An 18,560-nucleotide genomic window follows, 5' to 3' on the forward strand; every position below is an offset into this window, starting at 1 on the left:
CAAATAGCGTATGAAATGATGTCCAATATCCTTTGTCACTAGGGTAATCTAGATTAAGACAGCTGTGAGAAATACCACAACACACTTATCAAAATAGTTAAACTTTGAAAAACTGATATTGCCAGTTGCTAATGAGGGTGGGAAGCAACAAGAATTTTTATTCATTGATGGTGGAAATGTAAAATGTTATAATCAGTCCATTTTGAAAGATAGGCTGGCAGATTCTTATAAAGCTAAAAATAGTTTTACAGTACCATCCAGTAGTCATACTTTGGGGTATTACCCAACTGATCACAAAAACCTATGTCCATGCAAAAATTCTGCATGCAAATGTTTATAGCAGCTTAATTCATAATTGCCAGAAACCGAAAGTAATTGAGATGTCCTACAGTAGGTGAATGGAAAAACAAACTATGCTACATCCATATGGTACATACTATTCCATGACAGAAAGAGACATGCTATCTAGCCACACAAAAGCATGAAAGAATATTAAATACATATTGCAAAATGAAATAAACCAGTCTGAAAAGGTTACCTATCATATGATTCTATCTATATGATATTGTGCAAAACAGAATTATAAAGATGAAAAACAGGTCAGCAGTTGCTAAGAGTTTGGGAAGAGGAAAGGATTGAATAATAGTGGGTTGTTTAGGGTTGTAAAACTATTCTATATGATACAGTAATGGTGGACACATTACACTGTATAGTTGTCAGATCCACAGAACTTTATGGACAAATATTAAAACTTAATGTACACAAGTTTAAAAAAAAATCTAGAAGTCAGAGATCGCAGGATAGAATGCTCACTGTGACAATAGAATCAAACTATATTACATATGTATGAAATAATCTTGCTGTGGGAGGTAAAGAAAAGATGATGATCTAAGTAACAGAAATGACTGGATATTTGTAAGACCAAAGACAAGAAGAATTGTACATAAGCTCTATATTTTGACAATATTGTTTCCCCTGGAAAAACAAACAGTTCTAATATTGTCATATAATAGAATTGAATAATAATACTGGGTTGGAGTTGGGAAACATCTCTACAAACTTGTGAATAGTTTAATATAGAAACAGAGGAGGTAACATACAGAAATACGTACAGAATTGTATATATACAAAACTGGCATACACATATGTATTTCATTTCTATGTTAGCTAAGAGGGTCTAGAAGCAATGACACCCCAAGAGTAATGAATATACCTTGTACCCAGATCTTGATTTCTAATGCTATTCTCCAATAAAAGGAACAGTTTCCTTGGACAAACAGTTTATTCTAGCTCTAGGGCATGGAATATAAAAATGAACCCAGAACATATTGTACTATGTCAGAACAAACGAAATATTTCACATTCACCAGGTATTTAATTGCTATTTGATTATGAGTTCTTACTGACTTTGTCAAATTGATAGTTTCAAAAGATATTTCTTATTTTTATTTTTATTTGAGATTTGGGGGTACATGTGAAGGTTTGTTACATAGATAAACACATGTCATAGGGGGTTGTTGTATGCATTATTACATCACCCAGGTATTAAGCTCAGTACCCAACAGATATCTTTCTGCTCCTTTCTCTCCTCCCACTCTCACCCCACAAGTAGATTTCAGTATCTGTTGTTTCCTTCTTTGTGTTTATAAGCTCTGATCGTTTAGCTCCCACTTATAAGTGAGAACATACAGTATTTGGTTTTCTTGTTTATTCCTGCATTAGCTTGCTAAGGTTGAGAGCCCAGCTCTATCCATGTTCCCACAGAAGACATGATCTTATTCTTTTTTTATGTACAGTGAGATTTGAAGTTTAATTAAAATCAGAATGGGGATACATTAAACAAACAAACAAAAATACTTTTCTGATTATCAATTTTAGAGACTCAAAGCATTCCCCAAACATTGGAGATCCAGCTTATTCTTGAGAGACATCAACCATCATAAAACATTTTCACACTTTGAATGATTTATATTTATGGAGCAGAAAACAGAACAAAGTTCTGCAGACATCCTTCCTCTCTTTTTCCTAAAATGTATTCGCAAACAGGGTCTTTTCATAGATGAAAAGGAAAACAAACAAGTTTCTTTCTCGGCCAGTTGGCCTGTTACTCACACCCTGGGATCTGATTTCTTAATAGAAGCTGCTCAAGGCAGCAAATCCAACCAGAAATTCCCAGCCTCTACCAGTGGCTACTTAACTATGAGGAGATAGATGCTTTAGTCTTTCTATGAAGGGATTCATTCTCCATGAATTATTATGCAGGCAATAGTTCCAGGAGAGCTGAGTGAAGAGGAAGATAAATGCAACTAAGGTCAAGGAAAAGAATAAGGCTTTCATGAGCAATCCATAGCAAGGCAGGATTAACCAGTTTTACAAACCACCCACTACAAACTCCCAACATGCACACCTAAAACTAAAAGGTAAAGGAAAGAGCTCCTGGGAGTCTGGGGAAGATAAAAGACCTATGTAACAATCTTGCATGTTCTTCACATGTACCCCCAAACCTAAAATGCAATAAAAAAAGATAGTGACATAGAACAGCAGACTCATTAAAAAATTGCTGTTCAAAATTGCACTGAAAACCTCCCTAAAAATAAGTCTGAATTCATCTTAAAAATAAAAGGCTATCCCTCAGATAAGACGAATGACAAATATTCTCAGATATCAACACTTGAGGTATCTTTGATGTACATTTGAAAAATGGCCTTGCAGAGAAAAAGGAAGAAAAGGAAGGAGAGAGGAAGACAGTGAGGGAGGAAGAGCGGGAGGGAAGAAAAGAAAGGGAAATTCAGAGTACAATAGGAAAGGCAAGAGAACTGGGGAGGAACACTATTTTGAAGGCTGTGCTTATCTATCCTAGCAGCCAAACAAAGCAGATCCACAAAGGAAAAAGAAAAAAAAAAGTACAGTTATTTTCTAGGCACATTCTAAAAATCAACTTCTAACTCAAAACATACGAAACTGCAATCTGAGAACAAATATCACAATGTCCACTGGATTTAAAAACAACTACTGAGACTGGGTACTCAAATGGGTAAATGCTCTTCAGAGATCATTCTTAGGCATTATCTGAAAAAGTACTGTGATCAGGCCTAACCCACCAACTGGAGGCGAAAGTTCCTCTGTTACTTGGTATGGAGCTATTCTGGGAACAGACAAAATCACTTCACTGTCTTCAAGTACCAGAGAACTTAGCCAGAGCTGTGCGATCCCCACCAGCACTGTGGCCATCAGCAAGACTGCACAGTTACCTCATAACTATTACACCATGCCTGGGGTTGTGGAGGAGAGGGGTAACTCATCTGCACCACGCCAAGAGGAACTCAATTCATTTATGATAGAAAGTTTCTGTTGGATTGTCACAATTCTCCCATGGCTCAGACTCCACCCTGCCATATACCCAATATCCCAGGGGTCACTAGCCCTGGCACCTTAATCAAAGACTCCGAAGTAGAAGTAAACAATGTGAACAACTTGAAACAGGCGTCCCCAAACTATGGCCCTTGAGCCACATGTGGCCCCCTGAGGCCATTTATCCGCCCCCCTGCCGCACTTCAGGAAGGGGCACCTCTTTCATTGGTGGTCAGTGAGAGGAGGAGCACAGTATGTGGCAGCCCTCCAACGGTCTGAGGGACAGTGAACTGGACCCCTGTGTAAAAAGTTTGGGGATGCCTGAGTCTTGAACAATCATGAGAGGAAACCTGCAATTGGGGATGATGCTCAGTTTGAGATGGATATCTGACTCTCCTGCAAGGATTAGAAGAAAAGCAGCAACACAGATACTTGTGTGCACCTCATTTGGCCAACAGACTCGACAGCAATCTCATTCACAATTGCCCACTAAAAAATAAAATACCCAGGAAAACACCTAACCAAGGAGGTGAAAGATCTCTACACTGAGAATTACAAAACACTGCTCAAGAAATCACCGAAGATACAAACAACAGCAGGTGACAGTTAAGCTTCTTGGTCAGTTGCTGGTAGACTCTTGTTTGGTTGTGACTCCCCTGCATTTTCTCACAGTGGCAGCCATGTTCCCTTTCAGTGATCTGGAAGTGTGGGCTCCTCTAACCTTGGAGTGTTGGTTGTAGAACATGACTTGGCACTCTTGGGCTGTCCACTCCAGCTCTGGGGTGATCTCAGGGTTTATGTTCCTTCACAGCTTAGAGGTAGCAAAGGTAAAGATCTTAGTAGTGGTTGTGGCCAAGGGTTGCTTGCTTGACTCCTGGGCTTTACCCCAGGAAGACGCAGGTCGGCAATCGCTCAGTACAGTCAGCTCACAGTGGAGGGTTTATGCTGTGTGTCGAAGCCAGAGGTTCATTTTCTGGTGATGAGCCATGACAGCTGTGTGGAACCCATGGATGATGAACTGGTCTCCATTCCTTGTCTCGACTAAAGCTTGTTGGAAGTGTGGATAAGGCACTTACAGTCATTGCTCCTTTGTCAGTCGGAAGATGGCAAGGGCAGTTCCACTGCAGAGGCAGTAGCAGAGAAGCTTTCAGTTGTCCCTGGCGACTCTGCCTAGGGACTTACTGAGTTGGTACTGGCTCATTATCTCTGCTAGGGGGTGGCTGGAGGCCTAGGTTGGAGGACCCACCCAGTGAGTAAATATGGGAACAAGCACTCACATTAACAGTCTGGCCTCTTCCGTAGGGCTGCTGCAGTATGCTTAGGGCCCACTCTAGTCTAGTCACCTCAGATTTTCTAGAACCTGGAGGTATCACCAGTGAAATCTATCAAACAGCAAAGATGGCAGCCTGCCCCTCTCTGAAAGCTTTGTTCCAGCAAGGTACAGACCTTTTGCTAGACCAAAGGTACCTGTATGAAGTAGCTGGAGACCCCACTTGGGAGGTCTCACCAAGTGAGGAGGAATGGGACTAGGACCTGCTTAAAAAAGTAGTCTGGCCATGTTCTTGTAGAGCAGCTGTGCTGCACTGGGGGTTCACTGAAGCCTCCCATCATAAGTTAACGTTTTTTTAAAAAGAATGGAGTTATGACATAGAGATATAGGAGTCAACTAAAAGTGATTTCAACAGTCAAAAGTTTGAACAATTAGAGTAACAAAATAACTTTAGGTTATAACCCAAAACGTAAAATAAATATCTGAGTCCATACTAATAAAATAAATGATTGAATAAATAAATACATGGAAGAAAATAGATGAGTCTTCGGTGTAGAAAAAAATCCAAATAATTTATGCAGTTACTTCACCCTTAAGGAGGTGAAGCATAACCGCCCACTCCTTAAGAATTTGGGCTGCGTATGGTGACTTACTTCCAAAGAGTACAGCATGTAAAGAGGAAAAAAGAAATTTTATGGTGGAGTAACCTGGCTCAAACTATCTCAGCCAAGTAATCATTCACATCAACAGTGGTAAGTATTTTTGAAAGTATGTATCTTGATATGATGTGATAAGAATGTCACTTTACCTCTGTGGTTTTTCTCCCAAAAATCCATAACTTAATTCTAATCATGAAGAAAATTAGACAAATGCCAATTGAGGGATATTCTGCAAAATACCTGACCAGTACTCCTCAAAACTATGCAGGCTACTAAAAGCAAGAAAAGTTTGAGAAATGGTCATAGACAAGAGGAATGTAAGAAGATATGACAACTAAGTGTTATGTAGGATCCTGAATGGTATCCTGGAACATAACAAGTACATTATGTAAAAACTAAAGAAACTTGAATAAAGTATGAAAATTAGTTATTAATAATGTATCATCATTGATTTATTAATTGTAGCAATACTTGTTAACAATAGAGAACACTGGATACTTGGCTTATGAGAACTCTCTACAGTATCTTCACATTATTTTTTATAATCTAAAACTGTCCTAAGGTAAAAGTTTATTTTTAAAAATTTATTCTTAATGCAGAAAACTTCTAAAGCACAAACCATTGTGATTCATTTTATCCCTTCTTCCTTCCCCTGCGACTTCTGCTGCCTGATTTACACTCCCTTTTGAAATCATATCTCATTAGGTAAGTCTTCATGGTGTACACTGCTTTATTTTCTTTTTTTCTGTAGGAGGTCACATATTATTCACATGTAATTTTATTCAATACATTTTAAGTCTTTTATCAATGAACTTCTGGAAATGTGCTTTCCATGTCTGTCTAGTAATGTCTTTTTTTCAGGTTATGCTGTAAGGTGGTTCAATGTGCAACACACTAAAACCTAACAATATCTTCATGTACTTAAAACTTCTACACTGTGCTAATTATACTTATTATGCACAAGTTATACCAAGGGGAGTAAAATGTGATATAATCTAAAATTAAAATGCTAAGATTATATAGCCACTTCTATCACTTCTACTTAATAATATTGTTCTTTTGGTCAGAGTTAAGTGTCATATCTTTTTAGTAAGAGTTAAGAACAGAAGGTCCCATCTTGCTGTATATATATATAATTATATATATTATTATATATTATATATTATTTATATTATATAGTATTTATATTATATATTTAAATAATATCATATATTTATATATTATTCTATTATATATTATATATAATATATATAATAAATTAGATATCTCTGCAAGTCAAACAGCTTTCAGATGTTCTACTTTTTACATAAGGAGATTTTTAGCACATATTATGATTGGCAAGATCTAGTGATACTATATTTTGTTTACTTCAGTTGTATAATCTACCATAGAAAAATCTCATTAATGTCTTTGACTAATATAAGGAGGTGAAATTTTATCACTGCATAATATTATTGATTTCAAAGTGTATACAATTAAGATGGTGCAATTTCCCCGACCTTATACTTAGTATAAGTCCTGATGACTTACATTAAAAACAAAGAAAGAAAAGGAAAAGGCAGAGTAAGTCTTTCCATGAAGCTCATAGACTAGAGTAGGATAAATAATGACAGGTGAGATTGAAATGCTGAAGAAGTTTGAGGAAATGTGTCAAGATTCAATATCAAAAACATGGCAAGTGTAGTTGTGACTGAAAATAGTGAACTGAATGATTTCTGAGAAGAAATAGCAAGATTTTTATCAAGTGTCTGAAACATTATAATGTAAAATCCAAGTCTGAAGTTATGCATTTGGCTACCAAGACATGTGTCAAAGTCTTCAAAGTGACAAAGCTACAGTTTAGGGTATGTATTAGGATTCTGTAGAGGGACAGAACTAATAGGATATATACATATATATATTATATATACATATATATTAGATATATATTAGATATATTTTATATATTATATATTATATATATAACTCGCCATATATGTACACATGTGTATATATAAATATGTATTTATATATATAAAGGGGAGTTTATAAAGTATTAACTGACATGATCACAAGGTCCCACAATAGGCTGCCTGCAAGCTGAGGAGCAAGGAAAGCCAGTTTGAGTCCCAAAAAGAACTTGGAGTTTCATGTTTAAGGGCAGAAAGCATTCAGCACAGGAGAAAGATGTAGGCTGGAAGGCTAGGGCAGTCTAGTCTTTTCACATTTTTCTGCCTGCATTATATTCTAGTGAGGCTGGCAGCTAATTAGATGGTGTCCACCCAGATTAATCGTAGGTCTGCCTTTTCCAGCCCACTGACTCAAATGTTAATTTCCTTTGGCAACACTCTCAAGACACACCAGGATCAATACTTTGCATCCTTCAATCCAATCAAGTTGACACTCAGTATTAACCATCACAAATACACTCCTTGTCAACTTGAAACCATACACATCTCCTCAGATCATGCGTAACCTTCAAATAAAGAAAATAATAAGGTCATAATTATGCCTAACATAATACAACTATCGTTCATACAACTGGAAATGCACCAATCCCCAAACCAAATACTATTACATAAAGTTAACAATACTTAAGTGCTGACATAAAGCCAATAAAGCTGTCACATGATAAAGCAAAAGAAAATAAAATGAAGATATTTTCTTAGTACAAATGTATACATGCACAACCATGTTTTTAACAAAAGAAGGAGGAAATACTCGTGACAATTACAGTCCCAGTTCCTGTTACTGGTCCCATAGTCACAGCTGGTATTGATGACTACCTTCTTCTACTACTCATTCTTTAATTCCCTGTAACTTCAGCAAGCACCTCAGCAGGTTGTGGTTTTTTTCCTGTTGGAGTGATGCAAATCTTCATTCCTGAAGGGTCTGGGCCATTTGTAGTCTTGCCTGAATTGGGCTGTGGTAATTTCTCATTGACCTTAATCACAGGGCATAGTAATGCTAAAAGACACCCTAATAAATCTCCTGTATTTTATGCATTCTCTTCCTTACCTTTGTTGTGGGGTAGTAGACTGTTTTCATCTTGATAGTCTTGGTCAATCACCCAAGCCAACAATGTAACTCCCTTCTTAGCCTGTTGGCTTAAAGGTAGGAGGATCCCAAAGTGCCCATGTGGCAATCTTAACTTCTAGTTTAATGGGATAATTGTTGTGTCTCCTGGTGGCAGCTTTCTTCCCTCTGGAACTAAGACCTCTAGGCCAGAAGAATGTAATGTTGTGAGAACAGGAAGCAAAAATTTTGCTAGTGGATCACTAGGGGTGATGGTGAATGGTGCTGGTGCCACTGCCACTTCCACCTTTTGATTCCTGGAGCCCTGAATCCTGGCTATGGGAGAAACAATACCATATACTGCATCCTGATTCAGAGCATACACAGCTTTCTGGAGAACTCTGCCCCAGCCCTGCAAAGTATTTTCACATAGTTGGCATTATAATTGTGACTTTGAAAGGCCATTCCATCATTCTATTACTCCAGCTGCTTCTGGATGATGGGGAACATGATAAGAACAGTGAATTCTATAAGCATGAGCCCACTGCTGCACTTCTTTATCTGTAAAGTGAGTGCCTTGATCAGAGGCAATGCTTTGTGGAACATCATTGTGGTGAATAAGGCATTCTGTGAGTAAGTCTCTATTCCAGTGTGGACAAACCTCTGCCCTTTTCATGAAGAAAGAAGTCCAATATAATCAGCCTACCACCAGGCAGCTGGCTAATCACCTGAAGAATGGAGTTATATTAAAGTCTTGGTGTTGGTCTCTGCTGCTGGCAAATTGGGCACTCAGTAGCAGTCATAGCCACGTGAGCCTTAGTGAGTGGAACTCCATGTTGCTGAGCCCATTCATAACCTCCATCCCTGCCACCATGGCCACTTTGTTCATGGGCCTATTGGGTGATAATGGGTGGCTGGAGAAAGAGGCTGAGTGGTGTCCATACAATGTGTCCTCCTATTCACTCGATTATTAAAATCCTCCTCTGTTGAGGTCACATACTGGTGAGTACTCACGTGGGATACAAACATCTTCACAGTTTTTGACCACTCAGAGAGGTCCATCCACATACCTCTTCCCAAATTTCTTTGTCATCAATTTTCCAATCATGCTTCTTCCAAGACCCTGACCATCCAGCCAAACCATTGGCTATAGCCCATGATATCAGTACATAATTGCAAAGTTCTGCCCACTGTCCTTCAGGGATGCCCAGGGAAGGAGCTGTAGTGCTGCAGCTGTCCACTTTCAGGTGGTGCCTGCATATCGTGCAGAACCATCTGTGAACCAGGCCCAGTTGGGAGGTCTCGCCAAGTGAGGAGGAATGGGACTAGGATCTGCTTTAAAAAGTAGTCTGGCCATGTTCTTGTAGAGCAGCTGTGCTGCACTGGGGGTTCACTGAAGCCTCCCGTCATAAGTTAATTTTTTTAAAAAAAGAATGAAGTTACGACAAAGAGATATAGGAGTCAACTAAAAGTGATTTCAACAGTCAAAGTTTGAACAATTAGAGTAACAAAATAACTAATCCCTTCAATCTCTCCAGAGACACAATATTGTTTTTCGATTTACTATTTTTCTAGATAGAGGCAGCTCTAAAAGTTTCCATTTGGCCTTTCTCACCATAGTAGCCCTCACCCTACCAGTCAGAAAGCCAATATGTAGGTTCTGCCAGCTGCTAAGTATATTTATGTTAATTATGCATTACAGCACTGAGGAAATTACCACAGGATGAATCTGGGGACCCACTGAAAGGTAGGCCTAAGCTAAAACTCTATTAATTGTCTGATCTCCATAAGTCCCTACTTTAGCTGGAGGACCTCAGAGATGTTTTGGGCCCCCTGGAATCAATGTCAGCTCAGAGCCAATGTCCAGTAGTCCCAGAAATATCTGGATATTACACTTTACCCAGTGCAGTTTTCCTGGTAAAAGGCAAGAGGTCTCCCTGGGGAAGGATGAGAGAAAGATTCACTTCATAAATTGTTGCTAGCGTAGTGGGGTCTTTCCCCTTCATTTAAGAAGTTCTGGATCTGTAAACTGGCTCAAGTCTGGAAATTGATTACAGGGCCATGATTCTCTGCTTTGATAATTCAAATTAGTCTTTTGTCCATTAGATCTAGAAGTCTTCTGCTTATATAAATTAAGTAGGAAAACAGTAGGCTTCCTATCTATTTCACTCCTAGGAACAGTGTGATTAATTAGCCAATGCCAGAGTTCTACACTAGCCAGACTACTCTGATTGCCGCTTTGCCTCTGCTGCCCATTATGGTAGCTAAGCCCACCTTGCCTTTGATGGTTGATTGCCACCACTTGGCCCTTGCCACTTCAGAATCCAATTATTCACATTGTATTTAAGTTTTGTAGTTGACTAACTGCAGTTCCCACTGTTAGATCTGACATACAAAGAAGAGCAATTACAGGGCTCTTCAAAGATGCAGGTGCTGCCTGCAACAATTTATATCACAAGGCATTGGTCAATCTTCAGACCCTCCCAGTTGGGATCAATAGGCCTAAAGTGACTAATCCACTCCATCATTCCAATCTTCCTAAGCCTTTTTATACCTTCCTCTACATTAAACCAAGGGAGATCAGGCATTTCCAGTTCACTCACATTGGGCCATCTTTTAATCCATATTTCTGCTAACCAACCAAATAAACTATTAGAACTTTAATTCTCCAAGCTGGAACATTAAATACAAAGTCCAAGTCCCTACTTAGTGGGCCAAAATCAATAAATTCAGCCTCATCCAACTCCATATTCCTTCCACCATTACCCAACACCCTTAATATCCATCCCCATGCCTGTTCTTCAGATTTATGTTCACATAAATTGGAAAACTCAAACAGTTATTTTCAAATGTAGGGAACCTCCTCTTGGGTCACACTCTTGACCTCACCTCTAGGGGCCCACAAGGACTTTAGTCTAGTTATAGGTCTAGCAGCAAATGGGATGTTGGGGATGGGTCCTGAGGAGAGTCAACACTATCTTACCTGGCAACTGCCTCAGAGGAGGCCATCACTGTTGCCTCAGGCACCACAGGGTTTATCTCCTCAGGCAAAGTTTGAAAGGTTGATAGCTGAATGGTGAGAGGATGTTGCCATTACTGGGCATAGGGAAGCTGTTTCTTCTGGCAAAAAATGTTCATCAGAGTTTACAAACTCAGTGTTGCATGCTTCAGCAGGGTTCCCCTACACGTTCCCATTCCAAGTTGCAGGGTCTCATTATTTTCCAGTCAATGCCCTCACTTTAACACCTGATGAGGCTGTGCATGCACCTTGCATTGCAGGTCAGCCACTCAGATTATAAGAGCTTGTGTCTGTTTTTCCAAAATTTCAGCTCTTCCTCTACAGGAGATAAGACTCACTCAGGGCAATCTTAGCAGATATGAGGCTCAGTATCTGCTTCTGAAGCTAGGAGTTAGAATCCCTGAGTTCATCATTTTCTTTCATCACTTTGTTCACTGAACTTAGGAGCAAACAATCAGGGTCATTATGTTCCTTGGCTCTTCACATATGGCCAAAGGTATGTATAGAGTCACTAAATTCCTTGCCTCTTACAAGTGGTGAATCAGGAGTGTCAAATGCATTTATTTTGAATAACTCTCTAAACAGTTTATGTCAAGGACTATCAGTGTTCTCCATACTATTAGAAGTAGAGTTCTTAGCATTTTGGGGTCTAATCATATTAAGCAGCCAACTCCAGAAACCCCAACACCAAAGAAAGAACACCACTTTTACTATTCTGTTTCTCTAGAACCACTCCTGGTACCAAAATCTGTGTTAGTCAGGATTCTCTAGAGGGACAGAACATATAGAGACAGAATACATATGTATGGGAGTTTCTTAAGTATTAACTCATAGGATTGCAAGGTCCCACAATAGGCTGTCTGCAAATTGAGGGGCAAGGAAAGCCAGTCTGAGTTCCGAAAATGAAGAACTTCGGGTCTGATGTTCAAGGACACGAAGTATACAGCACAGGAGAAAGATGTAGGCTGGAAGGCTAGGAGGGTCTAGTCTTTTCCTGTTTTTCTGCATGCTTTGTATTCTAGCGATGCTGGCAGCTAATTAGATGGTGCCCACCCAGATTAAGGGTGGGTCTGCCATTCCCAGCCCACTGACTCAAATGTTAATGTCCTTTGGCAACACACTCACAGATAGACTTAGGATCAATACTTTCCATCCTTCAATCTAATCAAGTGGACACTCTATTAACCATCACAAGGTCACATCTGCAAGTCCCAAAAGGAATAACAATAGTGAGAAAAAACAAACAAACAACAACAACAACAAAACTAAACTCAAAGGAAATACTGTCTTGGGACTATGAGCTCATGTAGACACATGACTGGAATTAGATAAAATAAGTTGTTAATACCTTAGGCTTGACAATTGGATGTACTGTTGGATGACAACTAGAAGAATAGATGCAATGGGGCTCATTTCCTGATGGAATGTGAAAGTGAAATTTTCTCCCAGTTTGTTAAAGTGTTGTTTGACTTTTCCAAAGCCAATGAGCAGGGAATGCACATTAAGTTAAATATTTAATCTGCAGATGTGTATGTCCTGTTGGTTAATTCTTGTTATCTCTGCTGATCTGCTGGTCATATAGTTGACAGCTAATGTTTTTTCAACATCTTTATTACTATTATTATTATAATACTTTAAGTTATGAGATACTTTTTTAACATTTAAAAAAATTATTAATTTTGTAATTTAAGCTCTGAGATACAGCTAATGCTTTTAGAAGATGATATTGTTTTTAAGCAAAGCTAACCAATGATAGCATTACTCATTTGTAGCACTATTTCTGGCTTCTGCCCTGGTCTCAAAATTCGATAGTCATTTACTCTATTGCATCCAAGACCTGATACTCTGCCCATAATATATTGTCTGTGTATTTTGAATATACTATGTTAAGTGATATTTCTCTGCCTTCTTTTGTGCTGTTTGTGATATATGGTATTCCCTCACCACCATGTCCAGTTCAAAATTTCAATCTATTCTTCAAGATTCAGCATCAGTATTACTGCCTAATAGTAGCTTGCCCTGATTACACACATCTTTGGTATTCTACTCTACCTACATGACATTTATTTGTTAATCTCCAACTATGTTATAAGTTCCTCTACTAGGCAAAGACCTTTGTATCAATTGGGATGAGGATATCCTTTGGATTGTAGTAAGTCTTTATTCCACGTTTATTGATTTCAATTTAAGTATGCTTGGTGGCCTTCAAAGAAATTCTACTGTTATCTTTTGTGGACATTCCCTGACACATAGCAAATAAGTAAGTAAATTCTTACTGAACTTAATTGACGTATGTGAGATGGCCCAAAGAGTTCATGCATGGCTCTCATTTCATAAGCATGATTGTCTATCCATTCATCCCTTCTTCCTTCTAGTTTTATAGAATAATAGAATGTAGAAGTTAAGTGCATGAGTTCTGGAGAGAGATTTCTGCCTACACTTTTTACCCCTAAGTACTCTGTGATTTAGTTTTGTCATTTGCAAAATGAAGCTACTAATAGTATCTACTTTTTATTTAGTAAGTTATAAATGTTGGCCACAGTTACACAAAAGTTGGCTTGAAAAGCATCCATTCTTCAAATTTGAGCACATAAATCAAAAACTATATTCCTAACATATGCTTTATGGTACTTGGCAAGTTCTTAGCACATGTATACTGGAGCAAAAGTGCTCAATTAATAGTTGTTATTGTATTCTTTACTATTCTTACTTTAGGACAACTAACAAGAGGTTCTGTACAATGACATTAAAAGCTCTGTTATAGACATATTATCAAATAAAAACATAGCACAAATAGGTACATCCATTGTTTGATCCCAAGCACTACATATTTGATTGGATGAAAGACAGTAGAAATAAGGCTATTTGGCAAAATGAGGACATATTCCAAATACACATTTTTCACTAAATCATTTTGATTAGTTCTTATATACTGCTTTTAAAACCTACCCTCTTTTGAGCTTTAATAGTGATATCCTTTCACATCCTAACCCTCTACCAAATAGACTGGATAAAGCAGTAACTTCCTATTTATAAGAAATCAGCTGGTGGATAGTGCAGTGTACTAGCCACTAGAAGGAATGGGGGAAAATATTGGTCCTGTCTTAAGAGTCTAGTTCTTAAGTTTCACCATACACAGGTAAAATAATGAAGTTAGCATCAATATGAATATATGAAATAAAGTAATATATTAATAATATATATTCACAGGTATATCATTAATACATTTTAGAAATAAGGGCACAAATTCTTAGTATCTAATATCTATTTCCTGTGGAAAATACCATTTTTCCTTTTAAATAAAATATAATTTAAATAAAAAGTAAAACAAAACCCAACACAATAGTTATATCCTGTATAATTGAGGATAGCTTAAAAATGTAGGCAGCTTAGTTCTTGAATTAATTAAGCTAAGAAGGTCAACCTGATTATCAGAAACATTATTTGTGAGAGATGAGGATTTAAGTATCATTACTTTCTTACAGAAACAGTAGAAAATTGGAATCTAAAAAGGAAAACCTATCAAGAGCAAACCATTAGCATTTAACTGACTTAGGCATAGAAATCAGAGTGCAAATATATATCCTGATAGCACATACAATCAAAAGGTATTTAATATATTTTTACAACTTTTCACATTCAGATATGATAAGCAGCAAAGCTTATTATCTGTATATCTGTATCATACATTTTGTTTACTACCATTGATAGCTATTTGTGAGTAGTGCCTGTGACACAGATAATTTTAGTTTTATAATAATGGAGAATAATTACTGGCTGGGCATGGTGGCTTATGCCTGTAGTCCCAGTACTTTAGGAGGCAGAGGTGGACCAATTACCTGTGATCAGGAGTTCAAGACCAGCTGAGCCAATATGGCAAAACACCATCTCTAATAAAAATTACAAAAAAATTAGCCAGGTGTGGTGGCAGATGCCTGTAATCCCAGCTACTCCAGAGGCTGAGGCAGGAGAATCACTTGAACCTCAGGGACAGAGGCTGAAGTGAGCTGAGATCACCCCATAGCACTCCAGCCTGGGAAATGAGAGTGAAACTTCATCTCAAAAAACACAAACAAACAAACAAAGATAATAATTTCAGTCTAGGCAACATTGCCAGAGACCATGTCTACAAAAAAATTTAAAAATTAGCTGGGCAAAGTGGCATGGGCCTCTAGTCTCAGCTTCTCTGGGAGGCTGAGATAGGAGGATACTTGAGCCCAGGTGGTTGAGGCTGTGGTGAGCTGCAATCAAACCACTGCATTCCAGACTTGGAAATAGAGTGAGAATACCAGGTATGGATACTATAGAAAAATAAGATAATGGATTAACAAATGATCATTTTAGAATGTCTTAATTCACTTAACAGAGAATGAACTAGACTTTCCTTTAAAAGACATGAATGTGTTTAAACCTACTAACTTCTATTTTAGAAGCTATTACTAATATTGTTCATGAATATTCTCTCCTGACTCATATAACATGTAATATTAAACTTTAATGGGATAAGCACAACATTGTGTTTGTTTCATGAATGATCATATTTAATAAATAATACATTATTTAGTTTGAGTCAATTGAATGAAAGAAGTCATGGTCTAGGAATAATAATTAAGAAATAATAAGAATAGTTCAATTTAATATTTAATATTCTGTTGAGTTTAAAGTTGTTTAACTCATTTGTCCTACTCTGAGCTCGTGATTTTTGGAGCACTGTTGAAGCGCAACACATTGTGTTACTAACTAGCATATTGCATTGGATAAGAGTAATAGAAAGCAAAGTTACAAATTAATAAAGTAAAGGGATAAGATTAAAAGTGATAGAATAGAATAATCTGATTTTGGAAATCATATAAAAATAGTCTAACAGGTATTAAATTGCAGTTTCTAAATTTTCAATACAAAACTGAAAGAGTGTCCATGAGATATTTTATTACAGACAAACATAGGGGAAACAGGATCCAAGTTATGGAAGAATCCACTTTTTAATACAACTTTTTGAGTAAAATAAAAATGTAGTTTAGAAAATAATGTGCATATATCCTACAGCATTAAAAATGTACTTTTTGAAATTACATAGTTGTCGGTTCACTTGTCGGTTGTCATTGAGATACCTTTCTGAATAGTGTTTGCAAAAGGCAAGTTTAAACTTTAACAAGATATTAAAAGTATTTGTGAATTTTTAAATGAAGAACTGTGTATTACTTTTCTTCTAAGTTTTTAATATTGCTTCAGACATACAGAAAATCATAAGAGGCACAAGATCCAACATTAATAATGATCACTTTGAGCATTTAGTATATACTGAATCCATTTTTATGCACTATTAAGTTACTGTTTTCTTAATTCAAATAAATACGTAATTTATGTGAACATAATTTGAATATAATTTTTAGTGATATATATTATGTCTACATTCTGTTTCTTGTCAAAATTTTTGTCCACTGATTCTAGTGCAAGCTGATTTTCAACTCCACCATTTTTTCTACAATTGTTAGTTGGAGTTCCACTGTAAGGAATAACTTCTCTTATTTATCTATTTATTTACTTATTTATGTATTATGTGGACTCATGTGTCCTTATTTTTGTTCAATTATTATAATATATAGTATCACTATTTATTTACTCTCACTATTATGGTATTCATATTATTTCACATTTGATGAAGCATGAGCCCCTTCAGGTTAGCTCCTGTATCCTTCTGACAAGTCCCCAATGTTTTTTATCAGTCAATTAATTGGTGTTGCAAGAAAACGTTTTGTACTCATTTTGTATTTTTTTCCACCAAAACATTAGGATTCCACCATTTGTCCAAGTATCCTGTTATTTCACTGGAAAATAGTATTTAGAAAACAAAATCTATGTATTGACAGAGCTGGGAAATCCATGTAAGTCTGAATGTGTTTATCCCACATATATAGATATATATGTAACAAAATATAAAAGGGATTATATACATGAATATGTGTATTGTATATTTTAAATATATATGAAATAAGTTTATATTGATAGTTTCAGTTGCAATATAATGGCACAGGGTATATTCTAGTCTTCCTTCTTTCTCTATTTGTAACTTGTTTCCTCAACAGAAAAGCATGCCTTCCATTATGCTCAACATATTTACTCATTTACTAATACTTAGGACACATAGAAGGGACCTTCAGAATTGCTAATCCGTACCACTGTGAAAAGCAAGTGTACTACTCACAAGAGTTTAATGTTTATTTTAATTCATAGGAAAAATTTGTACACAGTAAAATTAACAATCATAAGTGTAAAATTCTATGAATTTCAAAAGCAGATGTACTCATAGAACATATATTCTTATCGAAATTTAGAATATTTATGTCATATAGAATAGGAAAGTAATACAGTATGTAATCTTTGGTGTTGGACTTCTTTTACTCAGTATAATGTTGCTAAAATTGATGTATTAGAAGTTTGTTCTATTTTATTGCTGATCAGTATTCCTTTGTATAATGTACAACTCATTAATTCATTCTCCTTTTAATGGACATTTGGGTTGTTTACAGCATTTGGCTTTTATGCATAAAAATGCAAAAATCATTCTTTTAAAAGTCTTTTGTAGACATATGTTTTGACTTCTCTTGGAAAATACCTAAGAGTGGAGTTACTGGGTCATATGGTAGGTGTAAGTTTAACTTTGTAAGAAACTGCTATAATTTTCTCCTAACTGGCTGTACCATTTGTGCTTTTAGCAGCAATGTGTGAGTATTCCATTTGCTTCAAATCCTCAGTGACATTTGGTATTTTCATTTTTAAAATTTCAGTAATTTGAATGGCTGTATAGTAGCATTTCATAATGGCTATAATTTGTATTTCCCCAAAGTATTAGTCATTTTTATATATTTCTTATAGTAATTGTTTACTGTGTCCTAGGAAATTTTTTCCCTTCCATACTTTGCCAAGATAATCCCTTTTGTTTGCCTTAAGAATCATTATGACTTTAGCATTTATGTTATGCTATCTCTCAAATTAATTTTTACGTTTGGTGTTGGGTAAAGTTAGAGCTTCATGTTTTCCCATATGGATATTCAGTTGATCTAGATTCATTAGTTGAAAAAAAAAATTCTCCAATGATTTGTTTGATGTCTTTGTGGAAATCCAATTGTGCTATATAAGTGTGGGTCCATTTTGGAACTCTCTAGTTTATTCTATTGATGCAATTATCTACCATTAAAGAAAAGTTAAGTTGTCTTAATTATGGTAGATTTATAGTGCATTTCGAAGTTGGATAGTGTGCAAGTCC

This window comes from Saimiri boliviensis, chromosome 4 (genome assembly GCF_048565385.1).
Source record: "Saimiri boliviensis isolate mSaiBol1 chromosome 4, mSaiBol1.pri, whole genome shotgun sequence".
NCBI classification, from domain to species: domain Eukaryota; kingdom Metazoa; phylum Chordata; class Mammalia; order Primates; family Cebidae; genus Saimiri; species Saimiri boliviensis.